The 13,134-nt window shown below is 40.5% G+C and overlaps 1 protein-coding gene and 1 long non-coding RNA gene across 8 annotated transcripts in view; one reads left to right on the top strand and one right to left on the bottom strand.

Annotated features, from left to right (window-relative positions):
• Nucleotides 1–111: 111 nt before the first annotated feature.
• LOC110499150 (uncharacterized) lies at nucleotides 112–2,928 on the bottom strand. Its single transcript, XR_002469923.3, has 4 exons — nucleotides 2,656–2,928; nucleotides 915–2,545; nucleotides 685–744; nucleotides 112–440 (listed from the first exon to the last, which is right to left on the bottom strand). It is a non-coding gene; the product is annotated as an uncharacterized LOC110499150 (long non-coding RNA).
• A 4,039-nt stretch (nucleotides 2,929–6,967) lies between these two features.
• The window catches only part of LOC110499145 (monocarboxylate transporter 6), a 40,166-nt gene continuing 33,999 nt past the window's right edge, over nucleotides 6,968–13,134 (top strand). For 2 of the 7 annotated variants that reach the window (XM_090212627.1, XM_090212629.1), the window contains exon 1: nucleotides 7,235–7,363. The gene's annotated coding sequence lies outside the window, so the exon portion shown is untranslated. Of the gene's footprint in view, nucleotides 7,364–13,134 lie in introns of all 7 variants that reach the window. The other 5 variants (XM_021576086.3, XM_021576087.3, XM_090212628.1 and 2 more) reach the window with 5 other exon arrangements.

The following is a 13,134-nucleotide window of genomic DNA, read 5'->3' on the forward strand; positions in this document are numbered from 1 at the left end:
AACCCAACGGTTCGCCAAGGTTTACATTGTCTGGCCTTGTGCAATACACTCCTAACCCCCGCGTCCGGTTCGTACATAAAACATCCTCCATTCAGGCTGCAAAGACATTGGTTTCCTCCTTAACTTGATTTAATGGGGGGGCCGGACTTAAAAACCTGGGAAAATATGTGTACTGTCTTAACATCACTCATTCAATAGCCAACCATGCTCGAAAGTAAAATAGACCTGTAAATATAACAAATATTTTACAGTATGGGTAGGCTACAGTATTGCTGTGCAATAGGAGCCTGATATCATACCTATTTAATTTCAGAGCAGGCCTGGACATGCAGGACAATCCACATTATTTCAAAAGAATGGACAAATTCCACGACATCCAATGAAACAACAGCTGACATGTCTGATTGTCCATTTCACCAGCACTGCATAAAATATGATTCCTAGGAGAAAAATAAAATGAGATTGAATAAATATGGTAGAAGCATATTTTGTAACAAGAGTGAGTAATGGTGACATCACATGAACCGCTTATGTGTATTGGTGTGAAGGGAAAGAGATGTCTGCAATGGTAAACTTGGTGATAGTTGGTTTTAATATGGCTGGTACACCAACATCTGTGAGTATACATTTGTGTTAGGTTCTGTTTTAAAAGGGAGAAATGAGAGGCTGACACTGTGGTGTTACCTTTGCTGGCAATGGCTGCCTTCTGTGGTAGTCCGTCTCACTGTTGTTTAAAGGCCCTGTCTTAATCGGGGAGGACAGCAGAGAGATAAGAGGGGAAGAGTTCACAGGATGTAACAGCAGAAACTCTCTGTGTGTGCGTTTGGCTCCATTTTAACTAGTTAGGAAAGGGGAGAAATGAGAGGGACAGAGGATTCAGTATATATAACAGCTGAAACTGTGTGTTGTGTTACCTTCGCCTGCATGGCTGTCCAGTGCTGCTGCCTGCGTTTGTCAGTCTCACTGTTGTTCATAGGCTCGTTCCTAACTGGGGAAAGAGATGAGAGGGGCAGAGTTCACAGGATGTAACAGCAGAAACGCTTTGTGTGTGTGCATGAGGAACTGTGACAAAGGAAATAGTAAGTATGACCTAACGGTTACTTGTTATCATGAATCCAACTCAATGAAAGGGATCATACTTGGAACAGAAACAAACTTGATCGTTGTTAAACATCGTTATTAAGCCCATATATGCGGTATTACTACTAGGCTGTCAACTCAGTCACATGAGTAAGGATTAGCCTATGCACGATTAAACACTGAAGACAACTTCCTTTTTATTAAATATTGATCATCTTTTCTCTCTATCCTAAAATTTAAAAAACGCATCTCATTGGTCCGAACCATGCAAATGGCCTCATTAAAGTCACAAAACAACAAAGCTCAGGTGTTATGGAGCGTTCCACAAAAGGCTCCGTTCCAGATGAAAAAGTAAAAAAGCTGACCCCCCCCCTCCCCGGAAAATGTAGGACGCGGAGTATAGGAGGGGTTATACTATAACTGAATAAAAGGGGTAATTTGGGGTTAAGGGAAACAATGGCCATGTAAGCATTTTTTGTCTGAAAACACAGAAGAAATGTGTATATTAACACTGAAAACACACCTATACATGACAAGAAAGTATGTAAACCTATACTTGATGTGAAGTTTATGCTCATCGTTCATCTTCTCCCTTAGTGCTGCTCGGATGAATTTGGGGGGTATATCTGGAAACTTGTTTTGCACAGTTCCTAGAAATCCAAATCGGGTCAAAAGTAAAACATTTTATGAGTTAATATATGGGTTTTGCCACTGGAAATCACTTTCTAGTGCTGCATTAGGATCTAAATGTTTCCCATACCAATTATCAGTTTGACTTTTCCCTCATCAAGGGCCGGCTTTGCTGAAGTCCCTTTATTGGCATTTCCAATTTTTGCAGATAATCTATAGGTAGCAATCACCTGTCTCCCAAAAAGCCACAGCCAGCTCTTTAACCATGGTTGTGCTTGGAGGTGCCACCTCTACCGCAGGCCCGCAGCATGGCATTACTGATGCCCAAAGGGGTAATCCCCTCTGCCGATGGTCCTGGCTGTATAAATGTTAACATAATCATACACTAATATCTTAGCACTGTTCAACGTTGAAAGATGACAAGTACAATTTCTGAATGGCTAATTAAGCACTTACCTTTGTAAGTGGTTGGGCAGTGACCTGAGAGGGTAGAAGCTGGGGCACAGCTTCAAGTTTTAGAAGCAAGGCTACTCATGAGATTGAAAAACAGATACAAATAAACCTCTTTTCAATTCAATCATATGAAAGGAGCGAGAGACAGACAGAAGAGAGAGACATTCAGATGATTCCTTAATAACAACACAAACATGCCTATAGCAATACATACCTCTCTGCAGAGACAATGTTCAGGGTTTTCAGTTCCTGGTTTTGGACCTTCAACTGTTTCACCTCTTTTTTTAAGAGCCTTCATATCCTCTTCCTCCTCTTCCTTAGCCTTATTTTCCCTTTCTGTGATCTTCTCCATAAGGAGAAGATCCCTTGTCCCGTCAGCAACCTAATCAGTCAAAAGTTTAACGTGAGAAAATAGAAGCTCCTAGATATTGAGAGAGCAATTGAATTATTACATTTAAGTATCTGCATAAGAATAAAAACTCTTGGGCCTACCTTTCTCGTCTTCTTTGCCTGATTGGTTTCAGTGCTGAGGAGAGTGTATGAGCGCTTGGTCGGTGTTTGCCTTTTGCGTTTGGCTTCCTCGTCCTTCCTTTGACTCTTAGGTGCCTCTAGTTTGAGTAATTTCCTCATCAATTTGTCTTTGTGCTCTATAAAAGTGGGAGTTGATAGACAGCAACAATTAGGCAAACATTACTTAAGCATTGCGATAATATAAGAGACACCAGTTTAACATATCCATGCAAACATTAGCCACAGACATAGGACAACCAGCCAGACAGACATGTGAGAGAGAACCGATGTCACATAAGTTACAGACAGAGTGAAACCTACCACTTGTTTCAATCACTTTGGCAGGAGAACTCTCGTCCTCCCACACAACATGCACTATTTCCCTCGCTTTGAGCATTTTGTTGTGAGGTACAATATCAAATTTGTATGGCTCCTCCTGCCACTCTATTAGCATGGAGTAATCATTACAAAGGGTAGTAGTAGTAGGTAGCCTGGCGGGTAGGAGCATTGGGCCAGTAACCGAAAGATTGCTGGATCAAATCCCTGAGCTGACCATGTAAAAATCTGTCATTCTGCCCCTGATCAAGGCAGTTAACCCACTGTTCCCCGGGTTCCGATGACATGGATGTCAATTAAGGCAGCCCTCTGCACCTCTCTGCTTAACTTAACTGTATACAAGTTGTTGTTTTTTTACATTGTATTTATTTATTTATTCAGAGTGTATATCAATGAGGGTGTTTCTTAAACTGGCAGCATGATATATGAATGCATTATTACATTGACTGAACTGTGGGCTTACTGAAACCATTATCAATTGTGTTGGTATCTATCAAATTAAAAAAGCATATACTATATTTATTGCATTTGAACATTGTAATTTATTACATTTCCCATCTGCTGAGTTTAAATGTCTGATATTGCATTATATTTCAAAAGTCTATTTTCTCTGTTGTTACAACATACTGTATCTCAAACCCTGTAGGAATATCAAAATCCTGCAGTTTTTGGTTCTGCAAGATTGCTGCAGGAATGTACTTGGCCCTGCAGGTATTGCCATATCCTGTATGAATATCAAAATCCTGCAGGGTTCAGTCCTGCATGATACCTGCAGGAATGTTCATGTTTGTGCAGGAATTTTTGCACAAGAAGTCATACTCCCGCAGGAGTCACTTTTCCTGCAGAATTTTGTCACCTGCACAATCCATCACAAAAGGTTGAATTCCATTGCTGTAGGACTTTTTTGTAAGGGGCCAGTGTTTTTGGCACTCGTTATATTTTTATGCAAATAAAAAAAATGCGGCATGCATTTTCAGAAAGAGTCAATGCAAAATATTAAAATATTTTGCCCACACCTCAATAGAAATGTGGTCAAATTTGCCATTGCACATTCTTTTCGAAACTGACATGGCCCAGTTCCAACATTCCAAATCATACAAGAAATGAGGGTGTTTTTGTTACCAAAAAACTCCCAATAATATACTGCACACAAATCCTATAATCTCATGGTTGATAAATGAAGCCCCTGGACTCTATGTTATCACCTGAACTCTGGTGAAGTTGTGGTCCAAATTGTTGAGAACTAGGGTTCAACTCTATGGAGGACCAAACCTGCCATAATTAGAAATAAATGATTATGTTAATAAATCCACATATACAGTACATTTGGAAAGTATTCAGACCCCTTGACTTATTCAACATTTTGTTAAGTTACAGCCTTATTCTAAAATTGATTACATTGTTTTTTCCCCTCATCAATCTACACACAATAACCCATAATGACAAAGCAAAAACAGGTTTAGATTTTTTGTGTGCAAATGTATTACAAATAAAAAAACAGATGTCAAATTCACATAAGTATTCAGACCCTTTACTCAGTACTTTGTTGAAGCACCTTTGGCAGCGATTACAGCCTCGAGTCTTCTTGGGTATGATGCTACAAGCTTGGCAAACCTGTATTCGGTGAGTTTCTCCCATTCTTCTCTGCAAATCCTCTCAAGCTCTTTCATGTTGGATGGGGAGTGTCGCTGCAAAGCTATTTTCAAGTCTCTCCAGAGATGTTTGATTGGGTTCAAGTCCTGGCTCTGGCTGGGACACTCAAGGACATTCAGAGACTTCTCCCGAAGCCACTCCTGCATTGTCTTGTTGTGTGCTTAGGGTCATTGTCATGTTGGAAGGTGAAACTTCGCTCCCAGTCTGAGGTCCTGAGTGCTCTGGAGCAGGTTTTCATCAAGGATCTCTCTGTACGTTGCTCCGTTCATCTTTCCCTCGATACTGCCTAGACCCGCCTTCCCTGCCGCTGAAAGACATCCCCACAGCATGTTGCTGCCACCATCATGCTTCACTGTACGGATGGTGCCAGGTTTCCTCCAGACATGACACTTGGCATTCAGGCCAAAGAGTTCCATCTTGGTTTCATCAGACAAGAGAATCTTGTTTCTCATGGTCTGAGAGTCTTTTAGGTGCCTTTTGGCAAATTCCAAGTGGGCTGTAATCTGCCTTTTACTGAGGAGTGGCTTCCGTCTGGCCACTCTACCATAAAGGCCTAATTGGTGGAGTGCTGCAGAGATGGGTGTCCTTCTGGAAGGTTCTCCCATCTCCACAGAGGAACTCTGGAGCTCTGTAAGAGTGACCATCGGATTCTTGGTCACCTCCCTGACCAAGGCCCCTGATTGCTCAGTTTGGCCAGGCGGCCAGCTCTAGGAAGAGTCTTGGGCGTTCAAAACTTCTTCCATTTAAGAATGATGGAGGTCACTGTGTTCTTGGGGACCTTCAATGCTGCAGACATTTGTTGGTACCCTTCCCCAAATCTGTGCCTCAATACAATCCTGTCTCAGAGCTCTACAAACAATTCCTTCGCCCTCATGGCTTGGTTTTTGCTCTGACATATACAGTCAACTGTGGGACCTTATAGAGCCTTTCCAAATTATTGTAGGATGTCATTGTACATAAGAATTTGTTCTTAACTGACTTGATTGTTTTAAATAAAGGTTAAAAAAAGCTAATAAAAATGTATTCCAATCAATTGAATTTACCACAGGTTGACTCCAATCAAGTTGTAGAAACATCTCAAGTATGATCAATGGAAACATGATGCACCAGAGCTCAGTTTCGAGTGTCATAGCAAAGGGTCTGAATTCTTATGTAAATAAGGTTTTTCACTTTTCACTTTGTCAATATGTGTGTAGATTGATGAGGAAAACAATTGATTTAATCAATTTTAGAATAAGGCTGTAATTTTAATTTTTTTTTTGAAAAAGTAAAGGGGTCTGAATACTTTCCAAATGCACTCTAAATAGAAACATTTATAAATCAATAAATGCACACATAAATAAATGAAATACAAAAATAGTGACCAAAGTTCATTCCTTTTTCTCCACATATTTGTATGTATTAAATGATTGATCTTTGAATCGTCTAAATATTCACACTTTCATTCATTTATATATTCATTTATATATTTCATTCATTTATATATTTGTCAATCAAACGTCTGTGGGTGGACACCATTGGTTGATCAATGTCACTGTGCAACGTCTTGCTTTTGCCTGGCTCAGATGGTCCAAAAAGAGAGATGTACAACCCGTAGATAGCTACATTAGCCCAGTTTTTCTGGCAAGTATGGCTGCAATCAGGCGAGCGGTAGCCAGAGACTTCACAGTGCTGTCTAACACAAACAACGCCTCTACAGATTACCTGTTTTATGGTGTGGAGGCATGCATCAAAAACTTGTGTCAGCTAGCTGCTACAAGGGACACAGAGGTGAACCCATACATGTTTTACAATTTGGAGGAAGTTGCCTAAGGACTTCACCAGAGTTCAGGTTATAACAGAGACTCCTGGTGCAGCACAACATAGACAATTGGCCTCTGGGTCACCATAATCACAGTTTTTCAACTGGTCATTCAGTACAGCACTGTTTCAAAACTGAACGCACCCCAGGCAAATGCGCCGTGGCATTGATCAACCAATGGTGTGTTAGATACCACCCACATACGTTTGTTTGACACCCCTTAATTAACATATTGGAGGAAGAAATACAGAAATAATATAAATGAATAAAATGAAAGTGGGATTAATTATTTAAATAAGTATGTATCTATGTATGTTTGCATCATTTATCCATGTATCAATTAATATTTTTTATGCGTGCATTTATTTATGTATATGTATTTATTCATATATTTGTTTATTTATGTGTGCATTTATTCAATTATTTCTAATTATGGCAGGTTTGATCCCTCATAGAAGCGGCTTGTACAGTAATGCCAAATCGGATAAACTGTGCTGTAAATATGACTGCTAGCTAAATATGACTGCTAGTTCAGCTCAGAGAAAATAAACCGTCCATCATACAAGGAAGTACGCCTCACATTGCAATTTCTTTGACCACTCTATTAAAAAAAAAATGTCATAATCAAGCAGATTTTTCTACCCCTCATGTCCACGACAGACTGGTCTGAATTGACAGTACCAACGGACCAAAATATGACTATTCGTAATGCAATCTGTGATGAACATAACCGCATCAAGGCTCTTACATCCTGTTTCCTCCCACCCCACCGAGAACGCGATATTGTTACTCCAAGGCAGAGGCTAGGAGTTCCAGCTGGTTTGTGTATGATGTGGTAGAAAGGCTAAAAATGGTCGAAGCGAAGTAATGACCGTCAGTAATAATACTTAACCTCAAAAGGTAAGAAATTTGCGTTATGGGTGGCTTGCCAATGTGTTTATGTGTAAGGTAAACAAGCCTTTCTAGCCGACCTTAATTTGCTGAGCAATGTGACAGTCAACTGAAAAACAATAGGCTAATTGTGTTGCTTTCCTATTATGTCAGTGTTTTTATTATGAGACCGGACGTAAATTAAACTAAATGTAACCTATGTATTTTTTGACGGGAAGTAGGCTATTTGAGCCAAGAAGATAATCTTCAACAATAATAACAGACAGTAGACTATAGGGCAGGCAAACTGTTTTCTCACCGCCGTAGATCCTAGTCGACGAGTTGTGTTCTCGAGTGCTGTTGCTGTACATTGATTCAAAATAGCCGCTCTGTAATTTGGTGTTCGCATGCGGTCAATGGTTTGGATGGATCGAAGTCTAGGTCTTACTTGACCCTTGATTTTGATCTCCTACAGTTAAGATTTCTAATATCAAATATATTGATATTGGCATGCCACGTGGATATGCTACTAGAGTGCCAAAGGGACCAGAAAACAAATTGCTACTGAAAATTGAATTGGATGATGATGTCGCACATGCCCAAATTGGACCATGGCACCAGTCTTTGAAGATTAGCCAACAACTCACACATTTACATTTTAGAATGGGATAAATGACAGCTGAGTTACATGCTTCTCATCCTGTTATGAATGTGCGCCTAAATGCAAATTATAGGCAATGTTTGGAAATATTTAAGGCTAATTGCGCATAGTCGCAATGTGAATTTGTGCCACTAAACAAAGATTACATCCATAAATCTTCACTGGAAAAGGTCTTGCACAGTAGGCCATTCATTCGAATTTGTAGACTTTCTCAAGCACATGCCAATATGTGCCATATATCCTACTCCCTTCCCCCTTCATGAACAGTCAACAACAGGGGAATTCTTTGGGATTATAATCAAATCAAAATTGATTTGTTGCATACACATGGTTAGCAGCGAAATGCTTGTGCTTCTAGTTCCGACAGTGCAGTAACATCTAACAAGTAATCTAACAGTTCCCCAACAACTACCTAATACACACAAATCTAAAGGGGTGAATGAGAATATGTACATATATGGATGAGCGGCATAGGCATGTGCAGTAGATTGTATAAAATACAGTATATACATAATGTAAGAAATGTAAACATTATTAAAGTGACTAGTGATACATTTATTAAAGTGGCCAGTGATTGGGTCTCAATCTATGCAGCAGCCTGTCTGAGTTAGTGATTGCTGTTTAGCAGTCTGATGGCCTCTAGCTTTGATTCACCTGTACTGACATCACCTTTTGGATGATAGCTGTGTGAACAGGCAGTGGCTCGGGTGGTTGTTGTCCTTGATGGCGTTCCTGTGACATCGGGTGCTGTAGGTGTGGAGGGCAGGCAGTTTTCCCCTGTAATGTGTTGTGCAGACCGCACCACCCTCTGGAGAGCCTTGCGGTTGAGAGCGGTGCAGTTGCCGTGATACAGCCTGACAGGATGCTCTCGATTGTGTATCTTTATTTTTTTTACCGTTATTTAACTAGGCAAGTCAGTTCAGAACAAATTCTTATTTTCCATAATGACCTAGGAACAGTGGGTTAACTGCCTTGTTCAGGGGCAGAACAACAGATTTTTTACCTTGTCAGCTTGGGGATTTGATCTTGCAACCTTTGTTACTAGTCCAACGCTCTAACCCTAGGCAACATGCCGCCCCATCTGTAAAAGTTGGTAAGGGTTTTGGGTCACAAGCCAAATTTCTTCAGCCTCCCGAGGTTGAAGAAGCGCTGCTGCGCCTTCTTCACCACACTGTCTGTGTGGGTGGACCATTTCAGTTTGTCTGTGATGTGTACGCAGAGGAACTTAATTCTTTCCACCTTCTCCACTGCTGTCCCTTTGATGTGGATAGGGGGGTGCTCCCCCTGCTGTTTTCTGAAGTCCACAAACATCTCCTTTGTTTTGTTGACGTTGAGTGAGATGTTGTTTTCCTGACACCACACTCCGAGTGCCCTCACCTCTTCCCTGTAGGCTGTCTCGTCGTTGTTGGTAATCAAGCCTACTACTGTTGTCGTCTGCAAGCTTGAGGATTTAGGCAGTCCTTGTTAGCGAGCCACGACGGGGGCACTGTATTATCCTCAAAGCGGGCAAAGAAGGTGTTTAGTTTGTCTGGAAGTGTGACATTGGTGTCCGTGACGTGGCTGGTTTTCTTTTTGTAGTCCGTGATTTCCTGCCACATGTCTGAGCTGTGTAATTTCGACTACACTTTGTCCTTGTACCGGCATTTTGCTTGTTTGATTGCCTTGCGGAGGGAATCACTACACTGTTTATATTCAGCCATATTCCCAGACCTCTTTCCATGGTTAAAGCGGTGGTTTGCGCTTTTCAGTTTTGTGTGAATGCTGCCATCCATCCATGGTTTTAATAGTTACAGTGGGTACAACTTCTCCAATGCACTTCCTTATAAACTCATTCACCGTGTCAGCGTATAGATCGATGTTGTTCTCTGAGGCTGACCAAAACATATCCCAGTTCGCGTGATCAAAACAATCTTGAAGTGTGGTCAGACCAGCGTTGAATGGTACATCCTGTTTGAGTTTCTGTTTATAAGATTTCCCGAAGGGAGGGTGGGGGAGGGCTTTGTATGTATCACGGAAGTTAGACTAGCAGTGATCAAGTGTATTACCCCCACGTGTAGTGCAATCAATATGATGATAGCAAATTTGAGAACAAGGCTACCTAAATTCTTTGTTAAAATCCACAGCTACGATAAATGCAGCCTCAGGATATATGGTTTCCAGTTTACATAGAGTCCAGTGAAGTTCCTTGAGGGCCATCTTGGTATCTGCTTGAGGGGGAATGTACACAGCTGTGACGATAACTGACGAGATTTCTCTTGGGAGGTAAATATGGCCGGCATTTGATTGTAAGGAATTCTAGGTCGGGTGAGCAGAAGGACTTGAGTTCCTGTATGTTGTTAATGATTAACGACTCATGGTGTAATCATAAGCATACACCCCCGCCCATCCTCTTCCCAGAGAGGTGTTTATTTCTGTCGGCGCGATGCATGGAGAAGCCTGCTGGCTGAACCGATCCCGAAAACATATCCCGAGAGAGCCATGTTTCTGTGAAACAGAGAATGTTACAATTTCTGATGTGTCTCTGGAGGCAACCGTTGCTCGAATTTCGTCTACCTTGTTATCAAGAGACTGGACATTGGCGAGTAGTATAGTCGGAAGAGGTGGGCGATGTGCACGTCTATGGAGCCTGACAAGGCCGCTCCGTCTGCTCCTTCTGCGGCGCTGTTGTTTTGGGTCGGCTTCTAGGATTAGATCCATTGGGTGGTGGTCCAAACAGAGGATTCGCTTTGGGAAAGTCGTATTCCTGGTCGTAATGATGGTAAGTTGATGTTGCTCTTATATCCAATTGGTCTTCCCGGCTGTATGTCATAAGACTTAAGATTTCCTGGTGTAACAATGTAAGAAATAATATATACAAATAAAAAAATACTGCATAGTTTCCTAAGGACTCGAAGCGAGGCGACCATCTCTGTCGGCGCCATGTTGCTCGCCATCCTATAATGATGACAGCATTAAGTGAGTTTGTATTTTAGATTTGTGGTTGCAATTACGATTTGCAAATCTGTAATCTTAATTTCGCACGCTTGATGTGTGAATAAATGTAACAACTATCGCAAACTTGTGACTTGACACTTGAACACATTTTATAAAATTGGCAAGGATCATTTATTTTCAGAATTATAAAAGTTCCATTTATGACCATGAATATTCTGCTGTGAACACACTTGCAGATTTTGAATCTACGCGTTCTCAGATTTCTGTCGATACTGTCACACACCCAGAGATTCGTACATTTATAGACAGTGTTTCACAAGGAAAAAATTGGGGGCAGGACCTTCAACACCTGACCAATCAGTTCCCTCTGTCAAAAACAATATCATTGGCTGTCTTGTTCCATCAACCAAACCGCATGCAACAACAAGAGCTGACCAGGACGACCTGATGGAGGAAGATGGCAGGCGCTCGACCGTAGGTGAGTTCTGGAAAGTTGGCTTTCACAGTTTGTATGAAGTGATGTTATCACCTTTGTATACGATCATGTGTGTAACCTTAGCACTGTATAATGTTCATCCCTATAGTTAGATACATCCCCCAAGTTCATCCATTGGCTCGTCAGCTCCCGTTAGCTAACTAGCTAGTTATTTGTCATTAACAAGTTAGATTATCTTTAGCCAGATCCTACCCCACCACAGTGGTAATTTACGTCAGCTAAATTGTGGCTTTAGCTAGTTAGCTATATGTTTTCAAAATGTCACGTATGAATAAAAGATGGCTAATTGGTGAGTCTGATTTGTCATCCCTAGATGATACCAGATCTAGCTAATCTTCATGTTTGTATGCAGTAACTTTTACAGGAGAATTATGCAAACATAGACTGTGGGCAACACTATCTATCTCTCATTCTAGAGCATAGAACCCTGAGTTAAATGTCATTGTTCATCATTTTTATTACATTACATGTGTTCATGTTGTCTCTTACCTATGATCACAGCGTTGTTTGAAACACAGCATATCTAATAGTAAAAGTTCTGGTCTAATTAACTAACCACCAACAATTCCTATTAGCTGAGACATTTTACAAACTAACAGCAATTACATTTTTTCAAAACCAACCCCTTCCTCTTTCAGGACTGCTCTCCAATATGTGGAAAATAATTCTCAAGAGATTTCATACAACATCATGAATGTTTCTGTGGCGAAAGGTACAGCTCTTAATGACACTGACATATTGATAATCTGATCGGTTTCTATTTCAATTAGGCTTTTTATTACGTAAACAGCATGACTGATCTGAGGTGAAAGTTTGAAAGCAAAGGACAATGTATCTCATAAATATGGAAAACTAGGAATTTCATGACATGCTTTGTTTAAATACATATTATTTGTTTGTTCGAAAGATTGTCCACAGAGGTGTCAAAATCCTTGAAGGGGGTGCCCAAGGAGGGGAGTGCCTCTGAAGAGTGTGTAGCTGGGCCATCACACAAAGCACCAGAGCCTGGTTTGGTTTTAACTGTTTTGTTTCACAGTTATGTCTTTAAGCACGATGTGACTAAACTGATGTAGGGGTGCATGTCTTGTCACGTTAACACAAAATTCTGTGTTTTTTACGCAGAAAAAAAAGAACGCATAAGAAATATCTTGCTGCGTTTTGTAAATGCAGATGTAAAATGTTTCTTAATGTTATTTATGCTTGGCATTCAGACACATTTTTGTGCTTCACTCGGAGGAGAATTCACAAACGGGAATGAAAGTACTATAGTTACATGTCCCTGGTCACTTTATTGAAGCCAAAAAACCTATTGACTTTTAATATAAAACGCAGTTGAAATGGTTGAAAATGCAGATTTCTGAACTCTTAACATGACCCCAGTGTCAATGATAGTATTGCTTATTCTATTGTCGCTACCATGGATAATATTTTACTACTAAAGAGTTCAAACCAGTAAAGTCTGTAGTGGTTACATCCTGTCCAAGGTAGTTACAGAGAGCAATAGAGGAAATTATATATTTGTATGTAGGCTGACGTTAAATGTACCATGCATTCAGAAAGTATTCAGACGCCTTCCCTTTTTCCACATTTTGTTACATTACAGCCTTATTCTAAAATGGATGAAAATGTTTTTTCCCCTCAATCTACATAAAATACCCATTTTTTTTTATTTTGGGGGGTCGGGACATTTTAGCAAATGTATTAAAAATG

This window comes from Oncorhynchus mykiss, chromosome 20 (genome assembly GCF_057628025.1).
Source record: "Oncorhynchus mykiss isolate SJ-2025 chromosome 20, ASM5762802v1, whole genome shotgun sequence".
Lineage (NCBI taxonomy): Eukaryota > Metazoa > Chordata > Actinopteri > Salmoniformes > Salmonidae > Oncorhynchus > Oncorhynchus mykiss.